Here is a 15,059-nt window from a genome sequence, read left to right as displayed (position 1 = left end):
CTATACGAATAAACATTTTGATTGAGGCCGTTTAAGCTGATTATGGACAGTAGCCATTTGGATTTGCTTATGTTGCGCTTGGAAGATATTTTCCTGACAGGCTTCCATGCTTCTAGACTCAGATGATATTGTAACGTGTACCACGGACAATTTACTACTTAGGCTTTAACATCTCCATATTTCGGAATTGTTCATTTCAAAGTAACAATACAGAACTAATCAACTTCCAACCTTGGTCACGGGAATCAAACCGTGTATCCACTCTCCAGTGTTAGGGTCGTGAACTATTGTTGGAAGGTGAGCAGGTTTTTTTATATGCGCACCTTCTTATGGTCAGCGAACAGCAATTATAGCCCTCCTTGAAAATTCCATTGTAGGGTAGGTAGGTAGGTATCAGTGGCTGCTGCGTGGAGCCCAATTAGCGCTTTGGTGCGCCGTTTTCATGCCGCAAACTCTTAAGACCATGACTGTTGTTATAGGAACAGGGAAGCAGAGTCCAGCTGGTTCGGATCTTCAGAGCCAGCCCGTAGTATTCACGAAGGAAAGCAGCTCTCTGACCCTGCAGCTAGAAATCTCACTGAGGTCCCCAAAGAATGGTTTACCCAGTGTCCGCAGCCTGACTCGAGCCAGAGCTGGGCAATCGCAGAGAAAGTGAATAAGGGTTTCCCTTCCTTCTCCACAGCTTCGGCAATGCGAGTTGTAGGGTAAGCCGAGCCTAGTGGCATGGTCCCCTATGGGCCAGTGCCCCGTGCAGACCGCCGCAATCTTGAATGCATTTGCACGCGTCTGGCACAGGAGCTATCGTAATCGGGCTATGTTATAAGCGGGCCAAATTCTCCTTGATTTAGCACAGCTTGTAAGCCTTCGCCATCTCAGGCCCGCGGCTGCTAGGTACTGCGAGTAGACTCGGCCCCCGACAGCCGCCAGCGGAACACCGACTGTATTCCCCGAGGGACTGCCAAGAGCAGAGCCTTGCCTGGCCAATCCGTCAGCCCGCTCATTCCCCTCTATGTTCCTATGCCCGGGAATCCAGAGGAAAATGACCTTGAGCGTGCCGCCCAGATGGTTGAGTGCGTCTCTGCACTGCCCCACCAACCGGGAAGATGTCGTCGTTGAGTACAAGGCCTTGATGACCGCTTGGCTGTCGGTCAGAATGGCTATGTTACGCTTGGGGCTCGAATCACGCTCCAGCCATCGACAGACTTCCAATATCGTCAGTACTTCCGCCTGGAATACACTGGTGAAACCTGGGAGACCATACAACTTGGATACACCGTATGTATTCGAAAAAACCCCCGCGCCGACTCCATAGGCCATCTTTGATCCGTCCGTAAAGAATACCGTGTCATAGTCTTGCAACACGCCGCCGGTCTTCCACTTTGCCCTGGTTGGAAGGTCCACAGCAAAGTTTCTCGTGAAGTTCAGCTTGCGTGTGACATAGCCCGTGGGGGATGCCCAGATTTCCCGAGGCTGCAACATATTTGATATGGAGGTCTAGGGGTAGGAGATGCAGGAGTACATTGAGAGCATCTGCCGGGCAAGACTGCAGAGCCCCCGTAGCACCTGCACACGCGGTTCTCTGAATCCTATTAAGCTTCGTTCTATTGTATTTCTTCTTCAAAACCTGCCACCGTACAATAGAGCCGTACGTCAAGATCGGACGCACTACAGCGGTGTACATCCAGAGAACCATCCTCGGCCGGAGACCCCATTTCTTTGCAAAGGTTCTCTTACAGGCATAGAAGGCTATACAGGCCTTCTTAACCCTCAGTTCTATGTTCAACCTCCAATTTAGCTTAGGATCCAGGATTACACCCAGATACTTTACATTAGAGGAAAGAACCAATCTTTGTTCATTCAGCCGTGGTAGATGGAATTCAGGTATCCTTGTCTTGGTGGTGAATAGCATCAGTTGCGTTTTGGTTGGGTTTATGCTGAGTCCGCATCTTGCGGCCCACAGGCACACCTTTCGCAACGCTCCTTCCATGATGTCGCTCATAATGGACAGAAACATCCCTGATACTAATATCACCAAGTCGTCGGCATACGCCACCACCTTCACCCCGCTGCTGTCCAATGTACGTACCGGTGAGATAGCACCACCCTGGGGCGTGCCTCTGTTCACAGCTCTGGTCAAGTAGTTGCCTCCCAGATTGGACTGGATTATCCTGGTACTCAGCATGGATATAATCCAATGCGTGAGATACCCCTCCAATCCAATACCGGTCAAGGCTTCCTTGATGGCGTTGGTACTGACGTTGTTGAAAGCTCCTTCTATATCCAAGAAGGCAACAACGGTATACTGCTTGTACTGCAGCGACCGCTCAACCGTGCCAATTACCTCGTGGAGGGCGGTTTCAGTGGATTTTCCTTTGAGGTAGGCATGCTGGGACTTAGAGAAAGGCGTTCTCTCCATAATCGTCCTTAAGTGAATGTCCAGGACGCGTTCTAGGGTCTTCAGCACGAAAGAGGTCAGGCTGATTGACCGAAAGTCCTTCGCGGACTCATGACCCCGCCTGCCGGCTTTCGGTGTGAAAACCACCCGTGCGCGCCTCCAGGACTGCGGTACGTATCCTAAAGTGATGCAGCTCCGGTAAATCTCAACAAGCCACGGCACAACCCTTTCCTGCTGCTTCTGTAGCATGACTGGCATTATGCCATCTGGGCCTGGAGATTTGTATGCGGAGAAGCTGTTTATAGCCCAGCCGATCATATCCCCGGTAATTACCGATTTGATAGTCTCACACAGCTGGGGTTGCCGCAAACCCTCCAAGCGAGGTTCTGACTCACAGTCCTCCTCGCTGGAGGGAAAGTGCGTTTGCACCAGCAGCTCCAAGGTTTCACAAGAAGATTCCGTCCCTGTTGACCATATTCCACCAGTTTTTCCATCACTTGCCGCACAGAAAAAAAAAAAAATACTTTGTGCACTGCGTGATATCTCCCTTCTTATGTATGAGACAGATAATGCCTCGTTGCCAATCATCAGGCATTGATTCGCTGTCCCATACCTTGGGCACAAGTTGATGAAACACTTGGTGTAACTGGTCGCCTCCATATTTAACCAATTCGGCTGTAATTCCATCGGCTCCTGGCGACTTATGATTTTTGAGTCGATGAATTGCACGGACTGTTTCCCCTAAACTTGGTGGTGGCAGTATTTGTCCGTCGCCTTCAGTTGGCGGGACCTCCAACTCGCCGATGTTCTGGTTGTTCAGTAGCTCATCAAAGTACTCAACCCATCGCTCTAATATGCCCATTCTGTCGGAAATCAGATTTCCCTCTTTGTCTCGGCAGGATGAGCATCGAGGTGTATAAGGCTTCATCCTGCTGACTTGTTGGTAAAACTTCCGCGCCTGGTGCGGTTGCTCCCTGTACTTTTCTAGTTCACAGGCTTGTTGATTCTCCCAAGGCTTCCTTTTTCCGTCTGTGAAGTCACTTCTCCGCTCGACGGAGTTCGTGATAAGTCTCTGCGCGTGCCCGCGTTCTTTGAGAATGCAACATTACTCGGTATGCAGCATTCTTCCGTTCCGTTGCTAGCTTACATTAATCGTCAAACCAGCCTTCCGACTCCTTTTGTGGCTGGGGCCAAGTATGTTTGTAGCCGTATCCATGATAGCGTTCTTCAGGTGGTTGTGAAGATCATTTGTTGATGCTTCATCTCCAGGTCCTCTGTTGACTGCGGTTATTGCGGCATCCATTTCCCTCTTATAGGTGTCGCGGAGGGCTGTGTTATGGATGGCTTCAGTGGTAGGTGTAGGTGTGGTATTGTTATTCGAGCTCGGAGCACCATGCCAACGAGATAGTGATCCGAGTCTATATTGACCCCCCTATATGTTCTGACATTCATCAAGGCTGAGAGGTGGCGGGGTTCGATCGGCACGTGGTCAATTTGGTTGAAAGTGGTCCCGTCTGGAGAGGCCCACGTATGTTTGTAGACCGCTTTCCGCGCAAACCAGGTACTTACAACAACCATTTCGTGTGACCCTGCTAATTGAATAATCCGCAGTCCGTTATCATTTGTTTTTTCGTGTAAGCTATGGGAGCCAACATATTGCCTGAATACGGCTCCTTCCCTACTTGGCTTCGAGGATTCGTTCTACTGCCTCGTAGAAGGTATCCTTCTCCGACTCTGCAGTCTCCTCTGTAGGGGCGTGAACGTTAATGATGCTTATATTTCTAAACTTGCCTCGCAAGCGCAGAGTGCATAGCCGTGCGCTTATGTTTTCAAAGCCGATAACAGTAGGTTTCATTTTTTGGCTGACTAAGAAACCTACTCCGAGCACATGGTTTACTGGATGGCCACTATAACATATGGTGTAGTGGCTCTTCTCCAGGAAACCGGCCCCTGTCCAACACATCTCCTGTAACGCTGTTACATCAGCCCTATATTGGGACAGGGTATCGGCTAGCTGTTTATCAGCTTCATCTCTGTACAGGGAGTGCACGTTCCATGAGAAAATGCGCAAATCGTTGATCCGCTGTCGTTGCCGGGTCCGTCGTTTTAAAGTCCGTCCTGTCCGAGGCTCCTGTTGTGGCTTCGTAACAATTTGTTTTCCATGTAGGGTTGTCAGCCCTACCCAACCCCCAACCTGGAGGACCAATTGGTACAATTTGTCCCGTTTTTGGGCGCGGGAGACTCGTCTTCATCCTTCTCCGTCTGTAGCTTTTCGTTGAGAAAGAGCTCCCAGCAATCACCACGTGGAGATAGGGTTTGGTAGTAGAGCTGTTGGTGTTGGTTCGGCAGTCATTTCCCAGGTTTTATGCTGCATTGTGGGTACCAATTCACGTTTCGCCCTGGGACCTATGCTACCCTTTGACCACTTCGGCTTTAACATCTACATATCTCGCAATTGTTCATTTCAAAGTAACTTTTAGCCTTGGTCACGAGAATCAAAGCGTGTTTCCACTCTCCAGTCTTAGGGTCGTAAACTATTGTTGGAAGGTGAGCAGGTTTTTTGATATGATCACCTACTAACTCTCCAAGTGATAAGAACTCACAGACTTCGAACCCACCCGTGACTCTGAAAAATCAGGTCGTGGCCGAGGCACGGAGTTTGGAGGCCTCACCTAATTCATGTTCCCCACGGAGAAATCTGTGGACTACAGCCGCCCTGTCGGCGACACTGTTACCTAAATCTTCTAAAATACGGGGGAGAAAGATTCGATAGAAGGAAACTTTAGCCGCAAAGAAGAAGGGACGACAGGCTTGCCTGTCAAAATCTTATCCTCCGCCTGTACTTGGAAAAACAGAAGAAAAGGAAGCTGGTCATGTGGACGCAACTGGTCTAACGCCTGTATGTGAAAACAGATCCATGCAGCCCGGACTCCGTGAACCGGGGAGGGCTTCTAGCAGACGACAATGGAAGGCACTGCGAAAGAAGGCGAAGTTTCTTGGGAATGAGGACATGGACGTTGCTACATCACCAAGTGTGTCGATATCCAGAGAAATCGGATGCAAGAAAGCGGAACTTTCGGCAGAAGGTGAGATCCACACTGGACACAGCGGCATTTTTCATATTAGACTGCACTTATGGCTACAAACATAAGAGTTAGTCAAATCAACCCGCAGCATGCCAACCCTTCTTCCTATCTACTGACGGCAAAGCTGGAAAAGTTGCAGGACTGTCCTTATATATTTCTGGTTCAAGAGCCATGGCTTCGTTTTAACAGAATCTGTGGTATTGGATCAGCCGAGGGGACTAGGATCTTCTTCGATGAAAGATCCTCGAAACCAAGGGCCTGCGTTCTGATGTAAAATTTGTTATAGGCAATCATGCTAAGAAAATTCTGTTCCCAGGACCTTGTTGCGGTCATTTTACAATACCAGGTTAATGGTAAGAGGAGAAACGTCATAGTTGCCTCTGTCTTCTTACCCTATGATACTTTAAGGGATCTGGTAATGTATGCAGAATCAAATGGCCTTGAACTTTTAATAGGTTGCGATGCGAACGCTCAGCATATTTGTTGGGGCAGTAACAAATGCAATCCTTGAGGAGAGAAGCTGTTTGATTTTATCACTTCAGCTGGTTTGATGACTGCGAATGTAGGGTGCAGCCCCACGTTCGTGGGGCCAAGAAGAACTGAAAAAGTTATCCTAACAATCTGCACTTCAAAGTTGTTAGAGTTGATTAGAAACTGGCGAGTGCTAGATGAAGTCTCACTCTCAGATCACCGTTACCTAGAATTTAGTCTAACTATTGCAGGCGAACGACCTGTAATACAAAGACGGAATCCTAGGAAAACCGATTGGATGAAGTTCACTGAACTTCTTGGCGACAGAGTTGAGCTGCCTAGGCGACTATGAGCTCCTTTGGCAATAGGGAATCAATTGAAAACTCTGAATCATACACTTTTAGAGTGCTTTGAAGAGGCTTGTCCTATTTCCCGAGGCCAACGTGATAAAACGGTTCCATCGGTGGAACCGAAAACTGCAGAGACTCAGGAAATCAACCAGACAACTTCTAAATCGTGCTTGCAAAAACAATAAAGAAGAAGACTAGTTAAACTTCCGGAACTCACAGCGTGAATATAAGAGGCCTGTAAAACGTTCGAAACGAGACTCTTTTAGAGCATACTGTGATGAACTGGAAGATGAAAGGGAGACTTCCAGATTGTGCAGAGTCCTTAATAAGGATGTGTCGGCCAAGTTGGACTCTCTTAGAAAACTGGATGGTACTTTCGCGAACTCCAGAGTTCAGTCTATACAGACCATCTTAGAAGTACATCACCCGGGGGAGCAGGTCTTAGAAGTAGGAAGAAGTGAATTGGCGGTTTCTGCAAACCGTTCAACATGAAGGTGTTCCAAAGGGAATTGGGACACTGCGAGAGCGATTGTTACCAATGAAAAAGTGAGAGCTGATATACTATCATTTAAACACTTCAAAGCACCTGGCATGGATGGCATCTACCAAGCAGTGCTAAAGGAGGGTATAGAACACTTAGAGCAACTTCTAAAAAATATTTTTCAAGGATACCTTGCTCTGAGCTAGCTACCTTCCTCTTAGCACAAAGTGAAGGTAGTCTTCATGGACCAAAGCCTAGGAAAGATGACTATTCTAATCCAAAGAACTTCAGGCAAATCAGCCTAACATCATTTTCGCTTCAATGTCTGGAGAGACTGGTTGAGCCTCACATTCGCGAGAAGGCGCTAAAATCGCACCCCCTAAATGAAAACCAACATGCTTAACAACATGGAAAGTCCTGTTAGTCTGCTTTTCATTCTTTGGTTTCAAAGATAGAGGATGCAACTCTGAAGAGTGAGTACGCGATTGGGGTGTTCATGGACATTGCAGGGGCTTTTGACTGTGCAAAATTTCAAAAGGTCTGTGATGCCACCAGAGAGCATGGTGTTGACGAAACTCTAATAAAGTGGATCTACGCAATGCCAACGCAGAGATTGTTGTGTGCTGAAGTGGGTGTTGATCGCTACTTAACAATGGAAGCGACGAAAGGCTGCCCTCAAGGAGGTGTGCTATCGGCACTTCTGTGGAGTATGCTGATCAACTCACTACTATGCGAACTGCATAGTAGTGCCAATATTCGTTCAAGTTTATGCGGATGTCGTGGCTGTGCTGGCTGTTGGTCGAGATCTCGGAATAGTGTGTAGACATACACAACGCGCCGCTGATTTGATTGACAGTTGGTGTTTCAGGCATGGACTTTCATTAAATCCAAATAAAACCGCAATGGTATTATTTACAAAAAGAAGGAAACTGAATGGTCTTTGCTTTCCAGTGATGAGGCGTATAACCCTTCAACTCTCCGAAGAAATGAAATATCTGGGAGTTATTCTAGACAAGAAGCTTCTTTGGAACAAACATGTAGAGGTAAAGATGAAACGAGCTCTCACAGCTTATGGGCTGTGTAGGCGGACCTTTGGCACAGAGCATTAGAAGAGTCATTGGGCGAACTGAATCTAGTTTTCGAAATGCCTTCCGATTCTCAGATCCCCATACATCTGTTTGGTAGAAGATATGATGTTATCTTGAAACGGAAAGAAAACTGGGACGAACCAGAAGAATGCGTGTCGGGATATACCAGGTGTAATCCTAATTAATTTCCGGTTTTTTTGTGAATAAAACACATAATTCCAAGGGCACCGTAATAGTTATTTTATTCGAAATATTTACCACTCAGTGAGCCATTTCCGCAAATTTTTGTAGGAGTCGAAGCGCTTCTCAGAAAGTGCGTGGCCCAACGAGGCAAAGAGGTGGTAATCCGATGGGGCCAGGTCTGGTGAGTAAGCCGCATGGTTAAGCACCTCCCACTTGAGTTTTTCCAGCGTGTCGCGAACGATTTTCGACTTATGCGATGGTGCATTGTCGTGGAGCAAAAACACCTTCTGTCTTTCTTGATATTCTGGTCGGTTCTCCGCAATCGCTCGGCTTAAATCTTTCATTTGTTGTTTGTAGCGAACGGCGTTCACAATTTCACTAGGTTTCAGCAGTTCAAAGTAGATCACACCGGTCTGATCCCACCACACACACAGCATCACCTTCCGACCGTAACGATTTGGTAGGGCCATCGACGTCGATGCTTCACCTGGATTCACCCACGATATGTTGCGTTTAGGGTTCTCCAAGACAATCCAGTTTTCGTCGCCCGTAACAATACGATGAAGAAAAGACATACTTTTTTACCGTTGAAGCAGCATTTCACACGTCACTTTTCGGTTTTCCATTTGTCTCTCGGTTAGTTCATGCGGCACCCATTTTCCACACTTCTGAATTTTTCCCATAGTTCGCAGACGTTTCGAAATTGCTTGCTGTCGAACTCCCAACGTATCTGCAAGGTGTCGTTGCTTTTGCGTGTTGTATTCATCCAATAATGCTTGCAATTCGACGTCATCAAACGATTTTCGCTTGCCGGAGCATGCGACGCCGTTTAGGTCGAAATCTCCATTTTTGAATTGTCGAAACAAAGTTTCGCAGGTTTGAAGTGTTAATGAACGATCGCCATAAACTTCCACAAGTGCACAGTGGCTCTCGGAAACTTTTTTTCCTTGATTGGACATGAAAAGAAATGCATGGCGCACATGCTCGAAATTCGGTATGAACGCCGACATTTTTGACGCGCAATAAAAACCTGCTGGAGGAACTTTTTGGGGAAACGTCAACGCAGTTTAGACACTCGACAACAGCTAAACAAAATGACAGGTATGTGTGACTAACAGCAGCACAAAGCATAGAAGGCCATCTATCTAAAAAAACCCGAAATTAATTAGTACACCTGGTACTGACGTCTTCTACACCGATGGCTCAAAGACAGAAAATGGTTCTAGAGCCGGAGTCTACCTCTCGAATAAAAAAGAGAAGTGGGCTTTTCCTTTGGGACAATACACAACGGTCTTTCAGGCGTGTATGCGATCCTAAGGGCGGCAACCTGGATGATTGTGGAGCGGTTAAAGGGCAGGCGCATCGCAATTTGTAGCGATAGTCAAGCTGCATTGAGAGCGTTGAGTAGTACCTTGATCACTTGCAAAATCGTTCAGGAATGTAGAAACCGATTGAATTCTGTTTCTAGATTCAGAGGGAAATGAAATCTCAGATGCCTTAGCAAAAGAGGCTTCAACTTTCCCCATGCCTGGACCAAAACCAACAATTGGGGATTCGGTAGCATTGGCTGATGCTACTATCAAGAACTGGGAATAAGCTTCTCATAATGACAGGTGACGAAGCCTTAATGCTGCTAGACACACCCAAACTTTTCCTGTCAGAACCAAACAAACATACTGAAAAGTTTATCCTGTTGAAAAGCAGAAAGACTTGCAGGAGTATCATGGGCATTCTTACTGGCCATAATTCACTAGCTGGGCATATGTTCGGAATAGGAATTCTCGAAGATGATACGTGTCCATCCTGTAATGATGAAGCGGAATCCACGGAACATTTTCTATGTGAGTGCCCCGCCTATGGACGAATCAGACATCAGATTTTTGGTGCTGGTGTGCTCCGACTGCAGCGGGTAGCATCACTTCCACTAACGTAAATCCTGCGATGCATAAACGAATCCGGGATATTCTGTTAGACGGGGGGAATCGAGTACAATGGACCACTAAGGTTTGAGTGCTCAGAAACTTTGCCTCTCCCCCACCTCAAACACAAACACGCACACCTACTTATGCTCAGTGAAAAGCAATTATGGCTCTCCTTGAAACCTAAATTCCATTGTACTTTTCATGTTTCGCCCAGGAGTTTCCTTAGAAAGTTTAGTTCTGCTATCTTTTCAAATTTCCTTAGATACTTTCTTGGTGAAAATCTGACAAATCTTTGAAATATCTTTTGCAGTCTTCACCTAGCATCAAATATACTAATTTGAAATCAGATAGATCAGAATTGCGACAGCGAAAGATACAATCAATATGCGAAAACTTGGCTACTCTGACCTGATAACCTACTCTTCGTCACTACTCCGACGATATACCTGTAATGGGTGGATTTCTCTACATATGTGTAGCTAATGACCGAAGTTTAAAACATAATATATTACTGCCAAGAAACATGATAGATGATTTTCCTAATCTTACGTTTACAACAACTTCTCGTTTCCCTGTTTCTTCCAAAGTAAAAAAAAAATTATGGAGTACGTATCTACTACGCTTAGTAGATAAAATCTAACGGCATAAAATCATCTCAAACCAGTTACTAATTGGAGGTGAGTAAACCTTTATTTAGGGAAATTGAATTGTCTCCAGACAGTTTTCCTAAAGACGGTGAATCGGAACTGTATATACCATAGTCTCGTCATTAGTGTAGTAAAATCATCTTTTTTAATGACCGCAAGCAGGGCCACGAAAATGAATAATTGAGCGTTATTACGACGTTTAGCTCGTTATTATCATCAGGCAATCTCCAAGTTACCGGTTTAGAGTGCTAAAGAATAGACTTTGTTCAGGTTCTTAGTTTTCATCAGGTTATGGCACTTTCACCTAACAGTTTTGAATTTCTATTCTGATTAAGATTACGACCCACTTTTTGACGTCATATACAGATCAATTTTTCCATGTAGAAATTGAATGTGAACCAACGAAATGAAATTGCCGAATAATTTTTAACTATAAAGGATTGCAAAATATGGATATCCCGCCCATTATCTCCTTTGAAACATGTGGCCAAACCTCCACTGTCTGGACTCTGGCATGCAAAAAAGTTAAAGAAGTTAAAACAACTTTTAAACATCATTTACAGAAGGCTAGGTAGGTAGATATCAGTGGCCAGTCCGAGGAGCCCAATTAGCGCTGTGATGCGCCGTTTTGATGCCATAAACTCCAACGATCGTGACTGCTGTTATGAGAGCAGGGAGGGAGAGACGAGCCGGCTCCGATCTTCAGAGGCAGCCCGTAGCATTCACGAAAGAAAACAGCTCTCCCACCCTGCAGCTAGAACTCTCTCTGAGGTCCCCAAAAAATGGTTTACCTAGTGTCCGTTCTTAATCCAACTTAACGTAAAATCTCCAATTTAATGTTGGATCCAGGATTATACCCAGATACTTTACATTGAAGGAAATAACCAATCTTTGTTCATTCAGCCGTGGTAGATGGAATTCAGATACCTCTGTCTTGGTCCTGAATCGAATCAGTTCCGTTTTTATTGGGTTTATGCCGAGTCCGCATCTTACGGCCCACAGGTACACCTTTCGATTCATAATGTCGCTCATAATGGACGGAAACATCTCTGACACTAATATCACCAGGTCTTCACCATACACCACTACCTTCACCCCGCTGCTGTCCAATATTCGTAAAATTTCGTCCATCACTATTAACCAGAGCGCCGGAGAGATGGTACCATCTTGGGGGTGCCTCTGATTAAAGCTCTGGTCAAGTGGTTGTCTCCCTGATCTGACTGGATTATCCTGGTACTCAGCATGGATATAATCCAATGCGCAAGATTTTCCTCCAATCCAATACTAGTCAAGGCTTCCTTAATGGCGTTGGTATTAACGTTGTTGAACGCACCCCCTATATTCAAGAAGGCGGCGAGAGTATACTACTTTTACTGCAGTGACCGCTCAACCATGCCAAATACCTCGGGTAGAGTGGTTTCTGTGGATTTTCCCTTGAGGTACGCATGCTGGTACTTCATTCCATAATCACCCTTAAGTGGATGTTCAGAACGCACTAGTGGCTCCCTGCTGAACGTTGTCTCGACACCGAAAACACTATTCGTGTCGAGGCTAACATACTCCGACGATATTGTAACCTACATCAGAGGTAAGGCCAAATCAACTTTGTCACCCTACGCGTGTGTGAAGCTGACAAAAGATGACTCTGAAGACCGGGTGGCAGTTTCGCCCCCGACTTCAATGCTATCGCTCAATCTTCCTTTTGGTCACAAAGTCTCTTCATGAAGCCTTATGAGAAGACTAAGCTTTGAGAAAATTTCTGACACGCCTGGTTTGCCGAATTGAAAGATTTTCAAAATTTAAAACTTTTTTGCCAAAATGCTAGGGGTCTAAGGTTGGGTTGGGTTGGGTTTCAAGTTATCTGCCTCAGCATTCAACATCATGCCATCTGCATTACTGAAACCTGATTGAATGACAGGATATTAGATTCCAAGCTCCCCGAAGGTTACTCTGTCTTTCGTTGCGGCAGAGATTGCGCTACGCTTGACAAGCCAACCGGTGGGGTCCGGTCCGGTCCAAATAGTTATTAAGTCCCCTCAACCGTGCTGAAATTATCTTTTTTCCTCCTCCAGTTATCGTTCTGTCGCCAGGCGAGTTGTTCCGCCAAACGTACGCCCCTTTATCATATCATGTGTAAATTTTCCCGGCTTCAGTCCCCTTCAATGTACGAAAATTTCTTCGACAGATTATCTGAAGTCCTAACCGTTTTGTTCCCCTCTCTTTCTTTCATCCTCTGTGGCTACTTTCACCTTCCTATGCTCTCTTGGCCTACTACTCTCAGCCTGACTTTCTCCAATTCCGCTTCCACTTTTATAAACACCTGCGTCACCTTCCTATTCAACCTTTCCAAAAATCACTTAAATCGCACTCTAAATCTTGTCCAATCTAACCTTCCCGTGCGTTGACTTTCCAAGTCCTCTCACGCCCCCTCTTACGTTACTCCTAATACCCATCATTCTGCTCACGAGTTCGATACTCAGATCTCCCAACTCCATTTCCCTGTCGTGGGCAAGCCTGCCAAGTTTAACTTTCGTAAGACAAACTTCGAAGGTCTGAATTCAGCCCTGGAAACAATCAACTGGACTTCTCTTATCTCTCTATTACCCTGTGATCAAGCTGAACTGAACACCTTATATACCGTTTTATTAGATCTTCTCTCTTACGTCTCCTCCTCTTCTAAGCCTCTACGTTCTTACCCTGTCTGGTTCAGTACTGAAGTCCACAAAAAAACCTCAAACCTTTCTGGTCTCACATTCGCAACTCCCGCATTCCCACCCCACTATCTCCTCCTTCCATTAAATTCTCTGTCTACTCTGTTCCAAGAACTATCTTGTGATTTACTTTGCCGCGTTTTTCCCTCAGTCCATCTTCCCTCTTCTTCCTCCTCTTCTCTACCGCTAGCGAATGTAGTTTCCTCGGCATCTTCAACCATTCCCCTTCTTACCCCTCTCCTTATCGAGTACTTCATCGACAAGCCTGAAGGCGGCCTCAGTTACGATAGTCTTCTAAACCTCTTGTTCCTTAAAACTGGTCAATCCATCCTCCTTCCCCTTTCCCTTTGAGGATGGACGATCCCGTAGCCTACACAATGACGAAATCTATGAGCGATACCATGACCGCCCGGTTGTGGATAAAATCCGGCTCAATAGGTTACGGTGGGCGGGTCACTTAATTCGTATGGATGAGGATGATCCAGCCCGGAAAGTCTATAAGGGTATCTATGATAGAAAAAGAAGACGAAGCAGACCATGCCTAAAATGGAGCGATGGCGTAGGCCAGGACGCCAGGCAGCTTTTAGGGATATCGAATTGGTGGACCTCGGCGCAAAACCGGGATGTTTGGAGTTCCTTATTAAGGCAAGCCTAGACCGGATACCGGTTGTTGCGCCGCTACATCAGTCTCGTCATTAGTGTAGTAAAATCAAGCAGGGCCACGAAAATGAATAATTGAGCGTTATTATGACGTTTAGCTCGTTATTATCATCAGGCAATCTCCAAGTTACCGGTTTAGAGTGCTAAAGAATAGACTTTGTTCAGGTTCTTAGTTTTCATCAGGTTATGGCACTTTCACCTAACAGTTTTGAATTTCTATTCTGATTAAGACTACGACCCACTTTATGACGTCATATACAGATCAGTTTATTTTCATTTACGAATTAAATGTGAATCAACGAAATGAAATTGCCCAATAATTTTTAACGAGAGAGGATTGCAAAATATAACTTAAGTTATGTGTGTGTGGTGGGGGAGAAGCCACAGCTTCTTAGCACTCAGGCCTCATACAAGAACCGTGGGATGTTGGTGGGGCAGTCAGGGGCCTGAACTTCCAACATGCCGACCTATTGTATGCCAATGGAAGCGATCGACCCCGCACCTGCATGGTAGTCTCTTGGTTAACGACCTATGTGATGGCGACACCACATCGGCTAAGCTAACCATAAAAAGTCAACAGGGAGATAAAGAGATACTATGGTGCTCTGCATATTTCCCCTACGACGCAGAAGACGTTCCCAGTGGAACATTCATCAGAGCTATCTAATATGCCAAAAGTAGAGGCATGGGGGTAATAGCAGGATGTGATGTCAACGCTCACCACATATGCTGGGGAAGTTCGAACATCAATGCAAGAGGATCGAGACTACTGGAGTATCTAGTAGGAACCGATTTGCAGATCCTAAATGTGGGTAATGAACCCACTTTCTTCAACGTGGTCAGGCGAGAGGTCATCGACATCACGGTGGCATCTCCTGACATCGCGGCTCTGATCAGAGAGTGGAGAGTATCAAACGATATCACACTCTCGGATCACAGACGCATTGATTTCGTTATGGGCATGGATCTACCTCCACCCACTCCATTTCGGAATCCGAGGAAGACAGATTGGGTAATGTATCAAACAGAATTGAACGCCCGAGTCACGATCCCTGGGAGGCGCAT

The 15,059-nt window shown here is 46.0% G+C and overlaps 1 protein-coding gene across 1 annotated transcript in view; it reads left to right on the top strand.

The window, feature by feature from the left end:
• Positions 1-15,059, top strand: part of LOC119654515 — a 118,617-nt gene that overhangs the window by 72,133 nt on the left and 31,425 nt on the right. The gene's annotated exons all lie outside the window — the stretch shown is intronic.

This window comes from Hermetia illucens, chromosome 4 (assembly GCF_905115235.1).
Source record: "Hermetia illucens chromosome 4, iHerIll2.2.curated.20191125, whole genome shotgun sequence".
Classification (NCBI taxonomy): Eukaryota; Metazoa; Arthropoda; class Insecta; order Diptera; family Stratiomyidae; genus Hermetia; species Hermetia illucens.
The sequence above is the reverse complement of the archived record's forward strand: the minus strand, read 5'-3'. Positions and strand labels throughout refer to the sequence as shown.